This window comes from Coregonus lavaretus (genome assembly GCF_964263955.1).
Source record: "Coregonus lavaretus genome assembly, contig: HAP1_SCAFFOLD_2873, whole genome shotgun sequence".
NCBI classification, from domain to species: domain Eukaryota; kingdom Metazoa; phylum Chordata; class Actinopteri; order Salmoniformes; family Salmonidae; genus Coregonus; species Coregonus lavaretus.
Window position 1 is genome coordinate 1639 of NW_028165623.1, and position 23674 is coordinate 25312.

A 23674-nucleotide genomic window follows, 5' to 3' on the forward strand; every position below is an offset into this window, starting at 1 on the left:
CTGTGCAGAAGATCTAGGTGCTGCTGTAGGCCCTCCTTGGTTGGTGACAGAAGCACCAGATCATCAGCAAACAGTAGACATTTGACTTCAGATTCTAGTAGGGTGAGGCCGGGTGCTGCAGACTGTTCTAGTGCCCTCGCCAATTCGTTCATCTATATATGTTGAAGAGGGTGGGGCTTAAACTGCATCCCAGTCTCACCCCACGGCCCTGTGGAAAGAAATGTGTGTGTTTTTTGCCAATTTTAACCTCACACTTGTTTTTTGTGTACATGGATTTTATAATGTTGTATGTTTTTCCCCCAACCCCACTTTCCATCAATTTGTATAGCAGACCCTCATGCCAAATTGAGTCAAAAGCTTTTTTGAAATCAACAAAGCATGAGAAGACTTTGCCTTTGTTTTGGTTTGTTTGTTTGTCAATTAGGGTGTGCAGGGTGAATACGTGGTCTGTCGTACGGTAATTTGGTAAAAAGCCTATTTGACATTTGCTTAGTACATTGTTTTCACTGAGGAAATGAACTAGTCTGCTGTTAATGATAATGCAGAGGATTTTCCCAAGGTTGCTGTTGACGCATATCCCACGGTAGTTATTGGGGTCAAATTTGTCTCCACTTTTATGGATTGGGGTGATCAGTCCTTGGTTCCAAATATTGGGGAAGATGCCAGAGCTAAGGATGATGTTAAAGAGTTTAAGTATAGCCAATTGGAATTTGTGGTCTGTATATTTTATCATTTCATTGAGGATACCATCAACACCACAGGCCTTTTTGGGTTGGAGGGTTTGTATTTTGTCCTGTAGTTCATTCAATGTAATTGGAGAATCACGTGGGTTCTGGTAGTCTTTAATAGTTGATTCTAAGATTTGCATTTGATCGTGTAATTTTTTGTGCTGTTTGTTCTTTGTTATAAGGCCAAAAAGATTGGAGAAGTGGTTTACCCATACATCTCCATTTTGGATAGATAGCTCTTCGTGTTGTTGTTTGTTTAGTGTTTTCCAATATTCCCAGAAGTGGTTAGAGTCTATGGATTCTTCAATTACATTGAGCTGATTTCTGACATGCTGTTCCTTCTTTTTCTGTAGTGTATTTCTGTATTGTTTTAGTGATTCACCATAGTGAAGGCGTAGGCTCAGGTTTTCTGGGTCTCTACGTTTTTGGTTGGATAGGTTTCTCAATTTCTTTCTTAGGTTTTTGCATTCTTCATCAAACCATTTGTCACTGTTTTTTATTTTCTTCGGTTTTCTGTTAGAGATTTTTAGATTTGATAGGGAAGCTGAGAGGCCAAATATACTGTTTAGGATGAACTATAGGTGTACCTACCATAGGAGTCCCCTAGAAACCTACCATTGACTATGTACATACCCAGTGTGCGACAGAGCTGCAGGAGTTGTGACCCGTCTTTGTTGGTTATGTTGTCGTAGTTGTGCCTAGGGGGGCATACGGGGGAGGGAATGCTGTCACCTCCAGGTAGGTGTTTGTCCCCCTGTGTGCTGAGGGTGTCAGGTTCTTGACCAGTTCTGGCATTTAGGTCGCCACAGACTAGTACATGTCCCTGGGTCTGGAAATGATTGATTTCCCCCTCCAGGATGGAGAAGCTGTCTTCATTAAAGTATGGGGATTCTAGTGGGGGGATATAGGTAGCACACAGGAGGACATTCTTCTCTGTTGAGATAGTTTCCTTTTGAATTTCTAGGCAAATGTAAAATGTTCCTGTTTTGATTAATTTAATAGATTGAGTTAGGTCTGCTCTATACCAAATTAGCATACCCCCTGAGTCCCTTCCCTGTTTCACACCTGGTAGTTTGGTGGATGGGACTACCAGCTCTCTGTAACCTAGAGGGCAACCAGTGGGTCCGTCTCCTCTATACCATGTTTCTTGTAGGATGACAATGTCTGTATTTCCGATTTCTTTTGTGAAGTCCAGGTTCCTGCTTTCTAGGCCAAAGGCAGATGACCTCAGGCCTTGGATATTCCAGGATGAAATAGTGAAGGCTTTGTGTTCCATAAAGTGTCTAATGTTGTTGGTCGTGTGGTTTGGCCTCAGGCCAGTAATTGTGAGCAGAGCCTGCTGAGCATCTGGTACATGCCATCGACTTGGGCTAGTGTAAGAGTGGGGGTTGGGCCTGTTTGCCTGCTTACGGCCTGGGCGTATGTGTGACTTTCATGTTGAGGCCCTCTTTGCTGGAGTGGGGGGCATGGGGGGGGGGGGGGGGGGGTGTCTGTTGAGTGTCTCGCTGGTCTGGGCGGGGTGTCTGTTGATCTGTTGCTCCTGTGTGAGGTGTTGGGTCTGCGGTTGAGGGCGATATCCTTTAGGGCCCGGGCGAAGGTGGGCACTGCTGCCTTGTATAGGTGTACCTGGTCGTAAAGGCTGTTCACGTCCAGGGTGGAGTGGTGGGCCAGGTAGACATTTGGTTTTGATGCACAGTCACGGGAAATACTTGCGTTTACCTGCTGTATGGTAGCAGGGTGGAAGTATTTTCGTGGTAGCAGGGTTGAGATAACCACTTGTGCATTGGGGAAGTAGAAGAAGCTTTTTCTATCACTCCCTTGAGTGCTGTGGCCACACTTTCCTGCTGTGTTCTCAGGTTGTTTGTGCCTGTGTGTATTATTATGTGGCTGGGTGATCCTAGTTGGTCCTCAGACAGAAGGTCTAGGGCGCGCTGGGTGTTTGGACACCAGAGTTTAGACACTCTGTATTTGTGAAAAAGTTTATTTTCTTGTATGTATTTCCCATTTGAGTCCATAAGAAGTACAATTTGGGGCTTGTGTATGTCCTCAGTGGGTGTGGGGGGGGGGTTGTCATGAGGGCTTTCAGGGTGGCTGACAGGGGGGGTGCTCAGAGGGGTTGGGATCCCCAGGGCTTGGGGTTCTTCATTTGTTTGTCTGGGTGTGATGTCGAGGCTATGGTCAGGGTTTGGGGTGGGCTGTTCTGCTGTGGTGTCGAGACTTTGGTCATGACCTGAGGTGGGCTGTTCTGCTGGCTTCTCTGCGGGGATGGCCAGCTCTCTAATGGGTTGTTCTCTGTCACCCTTCATCATTCTCACCTTCTCCTCCAGCACTCCGTTCTTTTCCTCCAGCACTCTGTTCTTCTCCTGCTCCTGCTCTTTCTCCTGTTGATGTTGTCTCACCACAGTCCAGAGTGCAGACATGTCTCTCTCCACCTCCATCCCTCCAGGTCTAGTTAAGGGGGTGTTGTTGTGCTGGACTGTTGTCTGGGTCTGTGCTGACTGGAGTGTGTTCACCTGCCGTTCCAGCTCCACCTGCCTTACCTCCAGCTGGGTGAATGTATCCTTCATTTCAATGAGGGAGTAGTACTCTGTGCTGGGAAGTTGACTTTCCACTTGGGGTTGCTCTGTGGGGTTATTTAATGAAGAGGTCTGGTCTGACCCGCTCGAGGTGGGGGTATCTTTCTCAAGGGAGAGCTTCTCCTGCTGAGCTATTTCTTTGATTAGGTGAAAGTCCAGCTGGAACTGTTTGGGGTTGCCCTGTACCAATACTGTTCCAGATTTATAGAGATTTATATTAGCTGACTCAGAGTCCTCGTTGTCTAGTATCCTGATTTTCCACCCATCGCTAACACCCCCCCCCTCTTAACAGAGGGGTAAGTGTGTTAATATAGAACTGTGGTATGCCAGGGGATGGTCTGTGTGGAAGATAAGGTTGCTTATGTTCCCATTTTTATAAAAGTCAGCTAAAAGTGTTTCCTGATTTCCCATAAGGAGCTTCATTTTGTACTCTTTTCGTGTCTTATCATTCTTTACATTCAGAGGGTACTGTATTTTAATGACCTCTGAACAGCGGGGGGTGCTTCTAAGGCCTCTCCATTTGGTTGGGGTAGACTGTGCGACTCTCCTGCCATTATCTCCTAATATTATATTATTATTATTATTATATTATTGGGCTCAAGGGCTTTGACACCTCTCACTTCACACGTCAGTGCTAATTGAAGTTGTATCTCTTTGTACTAGAAAGCTTGGTAGCCTTAGCATTCAGTCCTTAAAGTAAAATATATAATTGTAATGTATTTTTCTTCTTGGTTTTTTAAAGTAAAAAATAGCTTCAGACTAAACATTACTCACTCAGTTCCAGGTTGGATGGTGTTTTCAGGTTTCTGTTTTTTTGCCAGAGCATTTGCTGTATAGCTTGGGAATAGTTATCCTTGGTAGTAGAAGCCTACCAGGTAATTCCAGGTAATTCCGTCCAAAATCAGGTTGTCGGTTTGTAGTTTTGGTTTGGAATGAAGGTTATGTTGTGGAGGGTAGCATCCTGTATATGTCCCTGCCAAAAAATCCAAGTTTATCTAACTCTAAATCTATATTTATTTTTTGTAAAAACATGTTGTAAAATTCAGGAGCATCTCTCTCTCTCTTTCTCTTTCTCTCTCTCTTTCTCTCTCTGAATTCAATTTAAGGGCTTTATTGGCATGGGAAACATATGTTAACATAGCCAAAGCAAGTGAAATAGGTAATAAACAAAATTGAAATAAACAATAAAAAATGAACAGTAAACATTACACTCACAAAAGTTCCAAAGGAATAGAGACATTTAAAATGTCATATTATGTATATATATAGTGTTGTAATGATGTGCAAATAGTTAAAGTGCAAAAGGGAAAATAAATAAACATAAATACGGGTTGTATTTAAATTGTGTTTGTTCTTCACTGGTTGCCCTTTTCTTATGGCATCAGATCACAAATGTTGCTGATGTGATGGCGCACTGTGGTATTTCACCCAGTAGATATAGGAGTTTATCAAAATTGGATTTGTTTTAGAATTATTTGTGGGTCTGTGTAATCTGAGGGAAATATGTGTCTCTATGGTCATACATTTGGCAGGAGGTTAGGAAGTGCAGCTCAGTTTCCACCTCATTTTGTGGGCAGTGTGCACATAGCCTGTCTTCTGTTGAGAGCCATGTCTGCCTACGGCTGCCTTTCTCAATAGCAAGGCTATGCTCACTGAGTCTGTACATAGTCAAAGCTTTCCTTAATTTTGGGTCAGTCACGGTGGTCAGGTATTCTGCCACTGTGTACTCTCTGTTTAGGGCCACATAGCATTCTAGTTTGCTCAGTTTTTTTGTTAATTCTTTCCAATGTGTCAAGTAATTATCTTTTTGTTTTCTAATGATTTGGCTGGGTCTAATTTTGTTGCTGTCCTGGGGCTCTGTGGGGTCTGTTTGTGTTTGTGAACAGAGCCCCAGGACCAGCTTGCTTAGGGGACTCTTCTCCAGGTTAATCTCTCTGTAGGTGATGGCTTTGTTATGGTATAAAATCGCTTTCTTTTAGGTGGTTGTAGAATTTAACTGCTTTTCTGGATTTGGATAATTAGCGGGTATTGGCCTAATTCTGCTCTGCATGCATTATTTGGAGTTTTACGTTGTACACGGAGGATATTTTTGCAGAATTCTGCATGCAGAGTCTCAAGTTGGTGTTTGTTCCATTTTGTGAATTCTTGGTTGGTGAGCGGACCACAGACCGCACAACCATAAAGGGCAATGGGTTCTATAACTGATTCAAGTATTTTTAGCCAGATCCTAATTGGTATGTCAAATTTTATGTTCCTTTTGATGGCATTGAAGGCCCTTCTTGCATTCTCTCTCAGATTGTTCACAGCTTTGTGGAAGTTACCTGTGGCGCTGATGTTTAGGCCGAGGTATGTATAGTTTTTTGTGTGCTCTAGGGCAACGGTGTCTAGAATGCATTTGTATTTGTGGTCCTGGCAACTGGACCTTTTTTGGAACACCATTATTTGTGTCTTACTGAGATGTACTGTTTTTCTCTCTCTCTCTCTCTCTCTCTCTCTCTCTCTCTCTCTCTCTCTCTCTCTCTCTCTCTCTCTTTCTCCCTTTCTCTCTCTCAATCTATCTCTCTCTCTCTATCTCTCTCTCTCTCTCTCTCTCTGTCTCACTAAGGCCATATGTCCTGCAGATGATGTGGTTTGACATTTAAAATGTAATAATTACACTGATTAAACCAGAAAACAAATGAAAAGAACACAAACAACATCAACAACAGCATAGGCCTTTGCTTTGATTAGGAGGACACAGTCATGCTGTAGGAATGTCACATATTTTTGTCCCGTAGAATAAATCACATCCAGGTTTAACTCACTCATTCTATTAACTCCATCCTTTTACTGTGGGGACATCAGTAAATCCCAATAGACTTTATGAAAATGCTACAAATTAAACATAAAAGGCATTGTTCGTGTCAATGTAATGTCATAAGGGATGAAGCTAGCACTTGAAGACAAAAGCCATTGTTCAGATGCATGAGATATTTAAAGATGGTTTAGATATGAAGGTCAATTTCTCTTGGGCAACATTGAAGGGTTCTGGTACACGTCTATTTTTTCATTTAAACAGCAACATTTTACATTCTACAACGTCAGTGAAAGAATATTGACAACAAATGTCTCCTGAGTGGCGCAGTGGTCTAAGGCACTGCATCGCAGTGTTAACTGTGCCACTAGAGATCCTGGTTGGAATCCAGGCTCTGTCGCAGCCGGCCGCGACCGGGAGACTCATGGGCGGTGCACAATTGGCCCAGCGTCGTCCAGGGTAGGGGAGGGAATGGCCGGCAGGGATGTAGCTCAGTTGATAGAGCTTGGCGTTTGCAACGCCAGGGTTGTGGGTTCGATTCCCACGGGGGGTCAGTATAAAAAAATATGTATTCACTAACTGTAAGTCGCTCTGGATAAGAGCGTCTGCTAAATGACTAAAATGTAATGTAAATGTAAATGGTGAGACCTTAATCCGTTGTCACAAATACCATTTACCTGGACCCTATCTCTTGCTGTGTTGCCCCCTCTAGGTAACCATCCGTCATTCTACCCCAAACTGCCCCATGCCATCCATCGTCACCTTGGCAACCTGACGGCCATGATGTCACAGCTCGAGTCACCGGAGCAACAACACCTGCTGAGGCTGATCCAGATGGTCGCAGAGCAACAGCCACAGGTATGTGTGTGTGTGCGCGCCCGTGCGTGCCTGTGTCTGAGTGACTTGCCAGTAACAAACCCCTGGCAAAAATGGGAGAGTAATGGGATACTAAGGGAAGAGTAATGGGATACTAAGGGAAGAGTAATGGGAGAGTAATGGGATACTAAGGGAAGAGTAATGGGAGAGTAATGGGATACTAAGGGAAGAGTAATGGGATACTAAGGGAAGAGTAATGGGAGAGTAATGGGATACTAAGGGAAGAGTAATGGGAGAGTAATGGGATACTAAGGGAAGAGTAATGGAAGAGTAATGGGATACTAAGGGAAGAGTAATGGGAGAGTAATGGGATACTAAGGGAAGAGTAATTGGAGAGTAATGGGAGAGTAATGGGATACTAAGGGAAGAGTAATGGGATAGTAATGGGAGACTAAGGGAATAGTAATGGGAGAGTAATAGGAGACTAAGAGGATAGTCATGGGAGAGTCATGGGAGACTAAGGGGAGAGTAAGGGGAGACTAAGAGGATAGTCATGGGAGAGTCATGGGATACTAAGTGAAGAGTAATGGGAGACTAAGGGGAGACTAAGTGAAGAGTAATGGGAGACTAAGGGGAGAGTAAGGGGAGAGTAATGGAAGAGTAATGGGAGACTAAGGGGAGAGTAATGGGAGAGTAATGGGAGAATAAGGGAAGAGTAATGGGAGAGTAATGGGAGACTAAGGGAAGAGTAATTGGAGTGTAATGGGAGAGTAATTGGAGAGTAATGGGAGACTAAGGGGAGAGTAATGGGAGACTAAGGGAGACATAGGGGAGAGTAATGGGAGACGAAGGGGAGACTTAGGGGAGAGTAATGGGAGACTAAGGGGAGACTAAGGGGAGAGTAAGGGGAGACTAAGGGGAGAGTAATGGGAGAGGGGAAAGTATGCTAGAGGGATGTTCTCACACATATAAAGAGAGAACAAGCTGAGTCATCATAAACCCCTACTGAGGGGAGTAGTGGGATGTGCAGTCACACACACACACACACACACACACACACACACACACACTATACTCTCTCATTATGAGTGTGTAGAGAATGCATCCGTCATCAGTATTGTTCAATATTTTCACACTTCCTGTCTCTCTCATACTCATGACGCAAGAGTCCCAACTGATGATCAGATTAATTAATCAGGGAAACCCCTAATGAGTCATTCAGCGTATCTCCATTCAGGAGGAAAGAGTGAGAGAGAGAGAGAGAGAGAGAGAGAGAGAGAGAAAGAGAGTTAGCAAAAAAGAGAGAGAGAGCTAGTGAGAGAAAGAGAAAGAGAGCAAAATAGAGTTTGAGAAAGAGAGAGAGAGAGAGTGAGAGAAAAAAAGAGAGAGAAAGAAAAAGTTACAGATAGAAAATGTGAAAGGGAGCACACAAAAAACAAAAGAATGAGAGAAAAACAACAACAACAACAACAACAACAAGACACTTTGCCCTGATAGGCTAGTGGCAAGGCCCCCACATTTAAACAAAACACAATTAGGGATGTATTTTTTCACATCCCTAATGTCTCCCATATATGAAATGTATGGTTGTGTAAAAACATTTTACTGGAGAGTGACAGAACCGATGAGGGTGACCTCAGGTTAACTAGAGGTTATTTCGAGTGGAGGTCATAGACTTTGACTAAGAAGCGTTATGAGGGACGTAGCACAGCTCCACACACATATACACTTGAAGATGATCTCTGAGCTTTGATGGACAGTAAAAGGTGTTGCAGGGGAGGTGGAGCTGGTCAAGCATGGTCCACAAAGACCACTATCTCCCAGCCAATCCCCAGCCACCGTACACCACAACATACAGCATCTTTGTATGTGTTTGACCATCCTAAGGGACCTCTTGTTGGCCATAGATGGGCATATTACCTTAAAGGGATGTTGGGATTACTGCACAGTATCCCAGACCACGGCATGAGTCACCCCAACACGAGAGTTCATTATTTACATGCAAATCCAGTTCAGGTGTCACATGGGCTGGCCAGTCATGGGGTGGTAGCAACATACGTAAAGATGATGGCAATTCAGATGTCATTTTGGCTGTTGAATGGCCTACTGAAATGTGGCAGTCCAGTTCCATGGTGTCTCTGTCTGTAGTAACTGCCAGAGGGGACAACTGTTGGTGGAGTGGGCCTATCTAGGACAGTTCTGGGAGATTAAGGATGGAATTGACATTGGAGAGGCCCACTAAGTTGATGGCATTTCTTGTCAATGACTGTCAGGTTGTGTTGGTTCATTGTACTGAACACCTGCCTTATGCGCTTGTCATGTGTGGTTGCATTCTCCCCATACACCATAATGTCACCAAGTCAACAGATACAGCAACTCCAGGGCAGACAGCCAGGATGGTGGACATTTTCCGGAAAAAGCAATGTGCCAGCTCAACCCAAACAGCACAAGAGTACGCTGGAACATCCCAATGTGCATCACGAATGCAGTGAGCCAGCGGAAGGTAATGTTGGATTCAGGCAGAAGTATTGGACTAGCCACTCAGAGACTTGTCCCGAAGCCACTCCTGCGTTGGCTTGGCTGTGTGCTTAGAGTCGCTGTCCTGTTGGAAGGTGAACCTTCGCCCCCAGTCTGAGGTCCTGAGCGTTCTGGAGCAGGTTTTCATGAAGGATCTCTCTGTACTTTGCTTCGTTCATCTTTCCCTCAATCCTGACTAGTCTCCCAGTCCCTGCCGCTGAAAAACATCCCCACAGCATGATGCTGCCACCACCATGCTTCACCGTAGGGATGATGCCAGGTTTCCTTCAGAGGTGACACTTGGCATTCAGGCCAAAGAGTTCAGTCTTGGTTTCATCAGACCAGAGAATCTTGTTTCTCATGGTCTGAGATGTAAGGGTTGGTGTGAGGTGTGACCCAGGTGCGGTGCAGGATATACAGTAGGCAGTAGGCAGAGTTGGTGAAACAAGGATCTTTACTGGTGGTCCCGAAGCCAGAATACAAAATAACAGACTTATCACGATAAAAGAAAGGCGGAGCAAATAAGTCTCCAAAAACCGGCTGACAGCCAAAATACAAAATACTACTTACGGCTGAAACAAATAACAAAACAGGGAGAACACTTCTCAAGTACCTGTACATAGGTCTCCGATCAGACACTGAGTAGTAATGCTGGACATAGAGAAACGAACAGAGAAAACTGAGCAAGGGAACACAGGGAAGTGAGGGCATAAATACACAGGTGAACAGGTAGACACAGGTGACACCAATAGGATAATGATTAGTCCAGACTGTGAGTAAGGAGGTGACTAAGGTTGTCGGAGGATGACACCTAGTGGGTCGCTCCGGAACTGCGACCCCCTCCTGTAACAGGGTGGAGGCGACGGAATGTTGTTATCAGCCCTGGGTCCAGAATGTCCCTCCTGGGCACCCAGGACCGCTTCTCCGGCCTATAACCCTCCCAGTCCACCAGAAATTGGAGACCCCTCCCCACACGCCGGCAGTCCTCCGACGAGGCACAGCGGGGGAACAGGACGAGGAGGGGGAGCCAGGGGACAGGTGGCGACGGGCTTGAGGAGGGAAACATGGACTGTGGGATGCACCCGCCAGACCATTCTGAATGGCCCGATGAACCGGGGGAACAGCTTCCGGGACTCCACGCGGTGGGGAAGCCACACCCTCTGTTCCGGGCGAAAAACCGGGGCCAGGCGACGCCTGCGGTTGGCCTGATGTTGAGACCTGACCGAGGCCCGCTTAAGCGTCGCCCGTACTTGCCTCAAGGTGCGGCGACAGCGACTGATGTGGGCCTGGACCGGCGGGAATGCCACCTCCTCCTCTTGCTCTGGAATAGGAGGGTTGGTACCCGTATTGGCACTGGAAGGGGGACAGGCCGGTGGACGAGCAGAGAAGGGTGTTGTGGGTGTACTCGGCCCACGCCATTCGCTGACTCCACGTAGCTGGATTGCTGGAGTTGTAGCACCTCAGCACCACCTCCAGATCCTAGTTGACGCACTCCGTCTGCCCATTCGAATGGGGATGGATGCCGGAAGACAAGCTGACGGAGGCGCCGAGGCCGGTGGAGAACGCCTTCCAGAACCTGGAGGGGAACTGAGGGTCCAGATCTGACACAACATCTTGGGGAAGGCCATGGACCCGCAAAAATCGTGCTGCACCACCAACTTAGCCCTCTCCCAGGCAGACGGGAGTTTGGGAAGGGGAATGAAGTGGGCAGCCTTCAAGAACCGGTCCACAACGACCAGGATGACTGTATATCCATCAGAGGGGGGTAGGGCAGAAATGAAATACAGAGAGATGTGGGACCAGGGACGCTTGGGGAAAGGCAGGGGTCGGTGCAGCCCTGCCACTGGCTGATGTGAGCTCTTTGTACACACGCACACCGGGCAAGCAGCCACGAAGGCGCGCATATCCCCATCAGCAGATTGCCACCAGAACCTCCTACGCAGGAACTCCAACGTCCTGGCGCCCCCCGGATGGCTGGTGAGGTCGGATGCGTGCGCCCACTGAAGCATTCGCGAGCGCACAGCCTTGGGTACGTACATCCTCCCCGATTGGACCTTCGCCCGGATCGGGCTCCCGCCGTAGCGCTGCTCTGACCAGCCTATCGATTCCCCACAAAACTGGTGCAGCAATCAGGGCGTTGGGGACAATGGAGTCGTCCCTCTCCACCAGGTCCACTGCCAGGAGAGCGCGTCAGGTTTGGTGTTCTTCGATCCCGGACGGTATGAGACGGTGAACCAGAACGTGGTGCAGAACAACGCCCACCTGGCCTGGCGCAAGTTGAGCCTCTTGGCCCCCTGAATGTAGGCTAAGTTCTTATGGTCCGTTCATATGACGAATGGATGGGCGGCCACATCTAGTCAATGCCTCCACTCCCCCAGGGCGAGTTTGACCGCTAGAAACTCACCATTCCCCATATCGCAATTCCGCTCCGCCGGGGACAGCCGACGGGAGAAAAATGCGCAGGGGTGAGTCTTACCGTCGGTGAGGAACCGCTGGGACAGGATTTCTCCCACCGCAACGTCTGAAGCATCCACCTCCACAAAGAACGGCAGGGACGGACCAGGATTCCCTAGGACCGGGGCCGATGTAATGCACTGCTTAAGCGCATCAAATGCGTTCGCCGCTTCCGGGGTCCAAACGAAGGAGCGTACGCTCGTCTGGGTGAAGACTGTCAGGGGAGCGGCTAGGGAGCTAAAATTGCGAATACGTGCTGGGGGGTGGTCTGGCCAGGACAGCGCAGGACAGGACAGGTTGTGAGTTGGAAGTTAAGGGGATTGAGTTTAGCCAGTGAGTCTCACAGCAAGGCTGTTCATCTCGCCATAGATCACTCGTCTGACCCCCTGACCACAAGACATCACGTTTCTCACCGACCAGGTCAGACAGGGGTCAGCCAGGGGTCAGCCAGGGGTCAGCCAGGGCGACAGAGGTGGTGGAAGGGTCACAACTGTTATACCACACAGTGAAGCTGCATTGTGAGGGTCCAGTAATGTAATCCCCTTAAATCAAAATGCAAATCAGAGTGCGCAGCTCAACATTGTATGCTGGAAAACACTTGTTTTTTAATTTTTTATTAAAACAAAAACGCTATTCATAAATACTAATACAGAACGTGTTTTTGCGTGGATTCCACGACTCGGTTAGCTTTTAACAGCTAGGACCGCTATTTCTTGTCCCGGAATCCCGCTTAAGAGACAGGTTGAAGCCTGCTTGACAGAGACGCTAAGCTGCTAGCCATCAAGCTAACGAAGTTGGTACCAGATTCGTTTTGCAATGGAGCCCTCTTTGTCTGGAGAACTAAATGAACGGTTTCAGCGCTGTAGGAGCTGTATCTATTACGCTTTGTTTCGGGACAAACCGGATCACTCTGAGTTCCAATGCAGCAATTGTTTACTTGCGGAGGCTTGAGGTGGCCTTGATTATGCAGGTCACCAGCCTACGTAAGAAACTGGGGAAAACTGTCGTAGAAATATTTGACTCAAAATTATCTCTCAAGAGACTGGAGCTTGTGAATCCAAAAATTAGACTTTATTATTTGCGTAACAAAGCCGAGCCACTCCATGGAACGGCTGTCTCTCTTTGTCTCAGAGATCTCTTTTATACACACACAAATGCACAGTCATGTATACATAGCTTATACAGCTACTCCCCTTAAGATAACTGATTAACATCTTTAACTGCCACGCCACTATTATCTTTCAAAGTCCAATAACACATGTTGTTTACTCCAAAAGGCCATGGACGCTTTTGCCTCTTTCCCTTATCTCATTATATTGGTGACGTGGCTCAGACACTTTTAAAAATAATATCCTTTCACAGCATTATAAGGCTGCATTGAGACAATGACTTAGCAATGACCCAAGCCCAGCTCAGCTAATCCCTACCATTGTGACGCAGAGTTGTCAAAATGCTTCAGCAAATGTACATTACATCAGGGGCGTCGTAAAAACTGTTAAAAACTGTTAAATCCCAGTGGATTGATGAGGAATTGAAAAATTGTATGGTTGAGAGGGATGAGGCAAAAGGAATGGCAAATAAGTCTGGCTGCACAACTGAGAAACGTATTGCAAATTGAGAAATCATGTGACTAAACTGAATAAAAAGAAGAAACAACACTATGAAACAAGAATAAATGACAAAGAATGATAGTAAAAAGCTTTGGAGCACATTAAAAGACATTTTGGGAAAAAATGCAAACTCCGCTCCATCATTCATTGAATCAGATGTCTGATTCATCACAAAACCAACTGATATTGACAACTACTTTAATAATTTTTTCATTGGCAAGATTAGCAAACTTAGTCATGACATGCCAGCAACAATTGCTGACACTACACATCCAAGTATATCTGACCAAATTATGAAAGACAAGCATTGTAATTTTTAATTCCGTAAAGTGAGTGTGGAAGAGGTGAAAAAATTATTGTTGTCTATTAACAATGACAAGCCACCGGGGTCTGACAACTTGGATGGAAAATTACTGAGGATAATAGCGGACGATATTGTCATTCCTATTTGCCATATTTTCAATTTAAGCCTACTAGAATGTGTGTGCCCCGAGGCTTGGAGGGAAGCAAAAGTCATTCCGCTTCCTAAGAATAGTAAATCCCCCTTTACTGGCTCAAATAGCCGACCAATTAGCCTGTTACCAACCCTTAGCCGACCAATTCGCCTGTTACCAACCCTTAGTAAACTATTGTGTTTGACCAGATACAATGATATTTTACTGTAAACAAATTGACAACAAACTTTCAGCATGCTTATAGAGAAGGACATTCAACAAGCACAGCACTTACACAAATGACTGATGATTGGCTGAGAGAAATTGATGATAAAAAATATTGTGGGGGCTGTGTTGTTAGACTTCATAGTCTGCTGCTGGAAAAATGTATGTGGTATGGCTTTACACCCCCTGCTATAATGTGGATAAAGAGTTACAGTGGGGAGAACAAGTATTTGATACACTGCTGATTTTGCCAGTTTTCTTACTTACAAAGCATGTAGAGGTCTGTAATTTTTATCATAGGTACACTTCAACTGTGAGAGACGGAATCTAAAACAAAAATCCAGAAAATCACATTGTATGATTTTTAAGTAATTAATTTGCATTTCATTGCATGACATAAGTATTTGATACATCAGAAAAGCAGAACTTAATATTTGGTACAGAAACCTTTGTTTGCAATTACAGAGATCATACGTTTCCTGTAGGTCTTGACCAGGTTTGCACACACTGCAGCAGGGATTTTGGCCCACTCCTCCATACAGACCTTCTCCAGATCCTTCAGGTTTCGGGGCTGTCGCTGGGCAATACGGACTTTCAGCTCCCTCCAAAGATTTTCTATTGGGTTCAGGTCTGGAGACTGGCTAGGCCACTCCAGGACCTTGAGATGCTTCTTACGGAGCCACTCCTTAGTAGCCCTGGCTGTGTGTTTCGGGTCGTTGTCATGCTGGAAGACCAAGCCACGACCCATCTTCAATGCTCTTACTGAGGGAAGGAGGTTGTTGGCCAAGATCTCGCGATACATGGCCCCATCCATCCTCCCCTCAATACGGTGCAGTCGTCCTGTTCCCTTTGCAGAAAAGCATCCCCAAAGAATGATGTTTCCACCTCCATGCTTCACGGTTGGGATGATGTTCTTGGGGTTGTACTCATCCTTCTTCTTCCTCCAAACACGGCGAGGGGAGTTTAGACCAAAAAGCTCTATTTTTGTCTCATCAGACCACATGACCTTCTCCCATTCCTCCTCTGGATCATCCAGATGGTCATTGGCAAACTTCAGACGGGCCTGGACATGCGCTGGCTTGTGCAGGGGGACCTCGCGTGCGCTGCATGATTTTAATTCATGACGGCGTAGTGTGTTACTAATGGTTTTCTTTGAGACTGTGGTCCCAGCTCTCTTCAGGTCATTGACCAGGTCCTGCCGTGTAGTTCTGAGGTGATCCCTCACCATCCTCATGATCATTGATGCCCCACGAGGTGAGATCTTGCATGGAGCCCCAGACCGAGGGTGATTGACGGTCATCTTGAACTTCTTCCATTTTCTAATAAGTGCGTCAACAGTTGTTGCCTTCTCACTAGTGATGGGAAGTTCGGCTCTTTTCTGAGAGCCGGCTCTTTTGACTCGGCTCCCAAAGAAGAGCCGGCTCTTTCGACTCCCGAACGGCTCTTTATTTAGGATCTTTTGTAGCCTATATTTTACCTTAACTTTGAAAAAAAATCATGGTTTATGTGTTGAAAACCCTTTTGCTTTCAGTGTTTTTATGAGAGACCTTATAATGCCTAATTCTGTGCATTTATTCTGTGACAAAACCACTCTTACATTTGTTTATTTCAATTAAACTTTTTTATTGCACAAATTAACAATAAACTTCAAACAAATCCACAGAACAGAATCAAAACCAGAACCAAACTCCAGCAAACAGCATTAGTCCTCAGGGCAGGTTGGCATTCAGGAAGATCAGATGCCTCAGCTTGGATGGGCTGATACGATTTCGCCTCTCCGTGAGTATCTGCCCTGTTTTGGAGAAGATTCTCTCAGAAGGAACTGATGTGGCAACAATACATAGTCTCCCCTCCATCACCTTCACCAGGAGTGGAAAGACTGAGGCCTTGGCCTGCCACCAGCTCAGTGGGTCTTCTGCTCTCTGGATGAGGGGCTCCTCAAGGTAGCTCCTCACCTCCATTATAGCATCAGCTGTCGGATTTCTCCTTGAAGCATCTCCTGTAGCTCTGTCATCAAAAAGCCTCCAAACAGCAGAGGTTTGCTGCTCCTCCTCCACTTGGCCCTGTAATGGTGGAGCTGGCTGGCTGCTGGGGGTGCATTTTGCTGCTGCTGCTGCACTAATCCTCTGAAGAGCTTCATCAACAGCTCTACGATCACTGAAGGCAAGTTTTTTAAACCTTGGATCCAATAAGGTAGTTTCTGAAAGGACAGTGTTGTACTCCATCCGCAGAAATTTGCGGTCCATGGCTGAACAAAGAGCTGCAACTAATTCCTTCACTTTCTGCACAGTTACTGTCCATTGGTTCTCGGCTGTCACCAGCTGCAGACCTTTGCAAAGCAGGAGCATTTTCGAGGCTGTGACATAGCTGAAGGAGAGAAAACAGCAACTTTTAGAATTTAGTTTTTTAAAAGTATGTGGCATATTATACGTGATGCATTATACTGTATGTGTTGTGTTTGCAATGTATAATAGTGACTGAATAGTAGTAGAGAAAACAATGCTTCAATGGTTCTAGGTACCTGTCTGCACTTATCTCCACAGTCACCTCCTGGAATGGTTGCAGGACGGCGCAGACCTCTTTCACCAGCTCCCATTCCTCTTGGCTTAATGGCTCAATAGATGCGTTGATGAGGGCCAGGGTGGAGATGATGGCATCTTTTATTTCAAGCATTCGTTTCAACATATCAAATGTTGAGTTCCACCTGGTGGCACACTCTTGTTTGGGCCTCAGTTCAGGAATCCCCATTTGGCGCTGTGTGGACTTTAGCTTCTGTGCTGCTACTGTGCTTTTGTGGAAAAACTCCACAACAGCCTTCACCTTATCCACGGTTGTTTTGATCACCTTCAGAGCATCTCTAACCACCAGGTTTAGTGTATGCGCCAGACATGGGTGATGGGTCCACTTCAAAACTTTTATGGCTTTGGTGATGTTTGCAGCATTATCACTCACACAGCACACCACTTTGTCCTCTACTTGCCACTCTTTTGCCACTCTTAGTAGCTCCACTGCCAAGTTTTCTGCAGTGTGTCTGTCGGTGAACTCGAAGCAGTCCAGAAGGCAAGATGTCATCTTGTAATCTTCAATAAAGTGGCAAGTGACAGACATGAAAGAGCAGGTTGTTCTGGAGGTCCAGCAGTCAGTTGTCAGGCAAACTGATGGAGCTTTTGTCACCCTTTCTTGCCATAATGCACGTTCTGTGTCATATAGTTTTGGGATCATTGTTTGGGAAAGTGTTTTTCTACTGGGTAGAGTGTATGTGGGATTTAGGGCTTTGACAAAGTTTTTCATTCCTTTGTCCTCCACAATGGAAAAGGGTTGAAAATCAGAAGCTACCATTTTAGCCAACTCATCATCAATACTGTGCTGTTTGGCTGGGGTCATCAGTTTAGGTAAAAGTTTAGGTAAAAACTGACTTATTTTGCTTTGAGTTGCAGTAGGAGAGGTTATACTTGCACGCATGGGGATGGCAGTAGACGTTACAGCAGCTGTTGTTCTGGTATGAGACACACCAGGATCAGTAGATGGTGAGCTGGCTTGCCCTCTCTCCTCTAACTGCACTGTAGGATGGACAGTTCTTGTATGTCTATGCAGGTTTGTGGTGGAACCTGCTCTTATAGTGACCTTCGTTTTGCAGTGAAGGCACTCTGCTTTCTTGTTCCCAATATCTTTAAACTGCAGCCAGATGCTGCTTCGCTTTCTAGTGTCACTCATAGTTAAACGACACGACAATGCAAGACGCACACACGCTCCTCAGTCCGCTCTGTCTCTCTCTTCACTTGCAGTGGAGTCAAGTGGTGTGTCTGCCCCGCCCCCTCTCTGTTTACACATCCTTAATTCTCACGTGAATGCCGCATGCTGGTCGCCATGCTGGCCAATCATAACAGACCTCTGTGAAAGTGAAACCTAAGCAGCGAATGGGCAAAAAACTGGGAGCCGGCTCTCACTCGATGCGAGCCGGCTCTTCTGATTCACTACAAAGAGCCGGCTCTCAGAGCCGATGCTTGTGCGCATGACCCATCACTACTTCTCACCAAGCTGCTTGCCTATTGTCCTGTAGCCCATCCCAGCCTTGTGCAGGTCTACAATTTTATCCCTGATGTCCTTACACAGCTCTCTGGTCTTGGCCATTGTGGAGAGGTTGGAGTCTGTTTGATTGAGTGTGTGGACAGGTGTCTTTTATACAGGTAACGAGTTCAAACAGGTGCAGTTAATACAGGTAATGAGTGGAGAACAGGAGGGCTTCTTAAAGAAAAACTAACAGGTCTGTGAGAGCCGGAGTTCTTACTGGTTGGTAGGTGATCAAATACTTATGTCATGCAATAAAATGCAAATTAATTACTTAAAAATCATACAATGTGATTTTCTGGATTTTTGTTTTAGATTCCGTCTCTCACAGTTGAAGTGTACATATGATAAAAATTACAGACCTTTACATGCTTTGTAAGTAGGAAAACCTGCAAAATCGTCAGTGTATCAAATACTTGTTCTCCCCACTGTACCTGTCTAACAGAACACAGAGAGTGTTCTTTAATGGAAGCCTCTCAAACATAATCCAGGTAGAATCAGGAATTCCCCGGGGCAGCTGTCTAGGCCCCTTACTTTTTTCAATCTTTACTAATGACATGCCACTGGCTTTGAGTAAAGCCAGTGTGTCTATGTATGCGGATGACTCAACACTATACACGTCAGCTACTACAGCAACTGAAATAACTGCAACACTTAACGAAGAGTTGCAGTTAGTTTTGGAATGGGTGGCAAGGAATAAGTTAGTCTTAAATATTGTATTTGGGTCAAATCATTCACTAAACCCTAAACCTCAACTACATCTCGTAATGAATAATGTGGAAGTTGAGCAAGTTTAGGTGACTAAACTGCTTGGAGTAACCCTGGATTGTAAACTATCATGATCAAAGCATATTGATACAACAGTAGCTAAGATGTGGAGAAGTATGTCCATAATAAAGCGCTGCTCTGCCTTCTTAACAACACTATCAACAAGGCAGGTCCTACAGGCCCTAGTTTTGTCGCACCTAGACTACTGTTCAGTAGTGTGGTCAGGTGCCACAAAGAGGGACTTGGGAAAATTGCAGTTGGCTCAGAACAGGGCAGCACGGCTGGCCCTTAAAAGTACACGGAGCGCTAACATTAATGACATGCATGTCAGTCTCTCCTGGCTCAGTGGAAGAGAGATTGACTTCATCCCTGCTTGTTATTTTAAGAGGTGTTGACAAGCTGAATGTACCGAGCTGTCTGTTTGGAATACTGGCACACAGCTCGGACACCCATGCATACCCCGCAAGACATGCCACCAGAGGTCTTTTCACAGTCCCCAAGTCCAGAACAGACTATGGGAGGCGCACAGTACTACATAGAGCCATAACTACATGGAACTCTATTCCACATCAGGTAACTGAAGTAAGCAGTAGAATCAGTTTTAATAAACAGGTAAAAATACACCTTATGGAACAACTGAGACTGTGAAGAGACACACACAAAGGTATAGACACATGAATACCCACACTTTGTGATGTTGTTGTATTGTGGTGTTGAACATTTTGTATTGTAGATAGGTAGTGGTGTAATAATGTTATATGATGTACTGTTTTATATTTTGTTTTAAATGTAATGTAAGTGTTTAAATATGTTTGGACCCCAGGAAGAATGGGGATCCCTAATAAATACAAATACAAATAACTCTAACACTTCAACTGACTGACTGGTGTGTGCGTGCATGCGTGTGTCCAGTGGCAATTTTAACTTGAAAATATTTGTGGGGAAAACTCAATCAACAATATGCATTTAAACCAGTACACTACACAGGCTACACATTGAATGCACTAATAACCAATCCCAGAAATGAGTTTTGAGCAACACACACAAACATTATAGCATTTGGGTTATGATCAGTTTGTGTACTGCCCATATCTTTAACTCATATTGCATGGAAGACCACGGTAGTGGAGCATACTTTATAGAGTAAACTAACTAGTAATAGAGTAAACTAGCTAGTAATAGAGTAAACTAGCTAGTATTAGAGTAAACTAACTAGTAATAGAGTAAACTAACTAGTAATAGAGTAAACTAACTAGTAATAAAGTAAACTAGATAGTATTAGAGTAAACTAACTAGTAATAGAGTAAACTAACTAGTAATAGAGTAAACTAACTAGTAATAGAGTAAACTAGCTAGTATTAGAGTAAACTAACTAGTAATAGAGTAAACTAACTAGTAATAGAGTAAACTAACTAGTAATAGAATAAACTAACTAGTAATAGAGTAAACTAGCTAGTAGTAAAGTAAACTAACTAGTAATAGAGTAAACTAGCTAGTAATAGAGTAAACTAACTAGTAATAGAGTAAACTACATTTACATTTTAGTCATTTAGCAGACGCTCTTATCCAGAGCGACTTACAGTTAGTGAATACCATTTTTTTTTATACTGGCCCCCCGTGGGAATCGAACCCACAACCCTGGCGTTGCAAACGCCATGCTCTATCAACTGAGCTACATCCCTGCCGGCCATTCCCTCCCCTACCCTGGGCCAATTGTGCGCCGCCCATGAGTCTCCCGGTCGCGGCCGGCTGCGACAGAGCCTGGATTCGAACCAGGATCTCTAGTGGCACAGTTAGCACTGTGATGCAGTGCCTTAGACCACTGCGCCACTCAGGAGTAATAGAGTAAACTAGCTAGTATTAGAGTATAAACTACTGTAGCTAGTAATACTCTGTTATTATGAGTACATGTTGCATGGATTGCTAACACATAAGAATATGAAAGTGTGAATTCTCATTTAAAATGTAGGTAGTTCTGTACCTGTCTGTTAATGTTCTGTATTATGTCATGTTTTGGCTGTAGCTAATGGGGATCCTAATAAAATACTAAATACTCTCATGCTGCCTTTTAGCCTCTTTTCCATCTTTCAACCCAAGGCTGGTCTCTGGTTTTATCCTCCACCTCTCCTTTCTCCCCCTTTCTCCCCCTCTCTCCCCCACCTCCCCCTTTATCTCCCTCCTCTCTCCCCCCTCCAGGTGCTGAACCCCCTGGTGCCCTCCCTGGTTGGTTACCTAGGCGATGCCTCTCTGAACGAGACCCTACTGGGCGCACTGGTGGACGTGTCACAGGTTAGCCCCGCCTCCCTGGCCCCCTTCCTGCCAGCGCTGAGGGTTGTGGGTCAACAGTACCCAGTCCTGCTGGGACACGTGGTCAAAATACACAGAGCTGTGGGCTTGACCAGTGAGGTGAGGAGACGTTAACACTTTCTTATACTCTTTCTTTTCTCACATTCATTTCCATTTGACATTTAAGTCATTTAGCTCTTATCCAGAGAGACTTACAGTTAGTGCATGCATCTTAAGATAGCTAGGTGGGACAATCACATATCACAAGTACACCTTTTTTTCAATAAAGTAGTTATCAGCAAAGTCCAAGCTTTTTGGACGGGGGGTGGAGGTGAGGAGGGGGATTATTTAAGATGCTCTTTGAAGAGGTAGGGTTTCAGGTGCTTTCGGAAGATGGGCAGGGACTCTGCTGTCCTAGCTTCAGGGGGAAGCTGGTTCCACCATTGGGATGCCAGGGCAGAGAAGAGATTAGATTGGGCTGAGCTGGAGCTGCCCTCCCGAAGGGGTGGGAGGGTCAAGAGAGCAGAGGTGGCAGAACGGAGTGCTCGGGTTGGGGTGTAGGGTTTGAGCATAGCCTGAAGGTAGAGAGGGGCAGTTCCTCTTGCTGTTCCATAGGTAAGCACCATGTTCTTGTAGTGGATGTGAGTTTCGACTAGAAGCTAGTGGAGTGTGCGGAGGAGTGGGGTGACATGGGAAAACTTGGGAATGGTGAAAACCAGGCAGGCTGCAGCGTTCTGGATAACTCGCAGGGGTTTGATGGCACAAGCGGGGAGCCAAGTCAACAGCGAGTTGCAGTAGTCCAGACAGGAGATGACAAGTGCCTGGATTAGGACCTACGCCATTCCTGTGTGAGGTAGGGTCGTACTCTACGGATGTTGTAGAGCATGAACCTGCAGGAGCTAGTCACTGCTTTGATGTTTACAGAGAACGACAGGGTGTTGTCCAGGGTCACACCAAGGTTCTTTGCACTCTGGGAGGGCGACACTCTGGAGTTGTCAACCGTAATGGAGAGGTCTTTGAGCGGGCAGGCCTTCCCCGGGAGGAAGAGCAGTTCCTTCTTGTCGAGGTTGAGCTTGAGGTGGTGGGCCGACATCCAAGTTGAGATATCTGTCAGGCACGCAGAGATGCGTGTCGCCACCTGGGTGTCAGAAGGGGGAAGGAGAAAAGTAGTTGAGTGTCATCCGCATAGCAATGATAGGAGAGACCATGTGAGGATATGACGGAGCAGAGTGACTTGGTGTATAGAGAGAAGAGGAGAGGGCCTAGAACCGAGCCCTGGGGGACACCAGTAGTGAGAGTACGTGGTGCAGACACAGATCCTCTCCACATCACCTGGTAGGAGTGGCCTGCCAGGTAGGATGCAATCCAAGAGTGTGCAGAGCCTGAGACTTGCAGCCTTGAGAGGGTGGAGAGGAAGATCTGAGACATTCTCTCTCTCATGTCTCTCTCCTTTATCACCCTTTCCTCCTCTTCTCCCTCTTCTCTCAGTACCCTTTCGCTTTCTCTTTCTCTTTCTCTTTCTCTTTCTCTTTCTCTTTCTCTTTCTCTTTCTCTTTCTCTTTCTCTTTCATTCCCTTTATCTTCTCTCTCTCCCCTCTTCTCTCTCATAACCCCTTTCCCCTGTCATTGTCAACTTTTATCTCTCCATCAGTGCTGGGCAGTGCGGCGGTGTTGACACAGACGCCGGAACTCACTGTGCCAGAATCATTTAGTCAGCCTGGCTAGGTCTGTCCACACACACACACACACACTTATCATGAACCGCTGTCGGTCACCTGCCAGAAAGAATCAATCAAAACACAGGGACACAGTGAAACCGATCCTTACATTGCTCATTCCCAATTATCATTAGCCTGAGCTTTCATATTAACCTAATCTTCCTCATATAAGGCTTAGGGTGACACTGACAATAAACACTCAGTTAACAGGCCCATAGCTGCAGCCCAGTTAACAGGCCCATAGCTGCAGCCCAGTTAACAGGCCCATAGACCCGTATACAGGCCTGTATAGTTATGCTTGGAACCACAGCATCAAATCTGTCACAGCAGTTTATTTAGCTTCTTAATCACAGTATGTTCTGGCATCACGTCATCTCACATGCGTGGGCCAAAGCTAACACGCGTAGGTAACACGCGAAGCCCTCTGTATGCCTGTGTGTGTAGGCACTGCATGCTTTTTCAGCCCTGCATGTGGTCTCATTCAGTGGAAGTGTTTGTTCAGGTGAACATTTTCTTCTAGGGTCAAGGCCTGGAAGATTTCTGCAGAGACTGTTAATGGACATGATAGTCTAAGGAGATGATTAGTGAATGAGGCCTTCTGAAGGAACACCGAGAGGACAGGGATGTCCCAGACTGTCCTATTGTCACCCCAAAGAGGTTAGAACCAGCGGTTCAACTAG

At 45.8% G+C, this 23674-nt stretch overlaps 1 pseudogene across 1 annotated transcript in view; it reads left to right on the top strand.

Annotated features, from left to right (window-relative positions):
* The first annotated feature begins 6810 nt into the window (after nucleotides 1-6810).
* Nucleotides 6811-23674, top strand: part of LOC311115663 (ventricular zone-expressed PH domain-containing protein-like) — a 32398-nt pseudogene continuing 15534 nt past the window's right edge. Inside the window, exons 1-2 of the transcript in view lie at nucleotides 6811-6956; nucleotides 21187-21396. The product of the transcript in view is annotated as a ventricular zone-expressed PH domain-containing protein-like (transcript). The remainder of the gene's footprint in view (nucleotides 6957-21186; nucleotides 21397-23674) is intronic.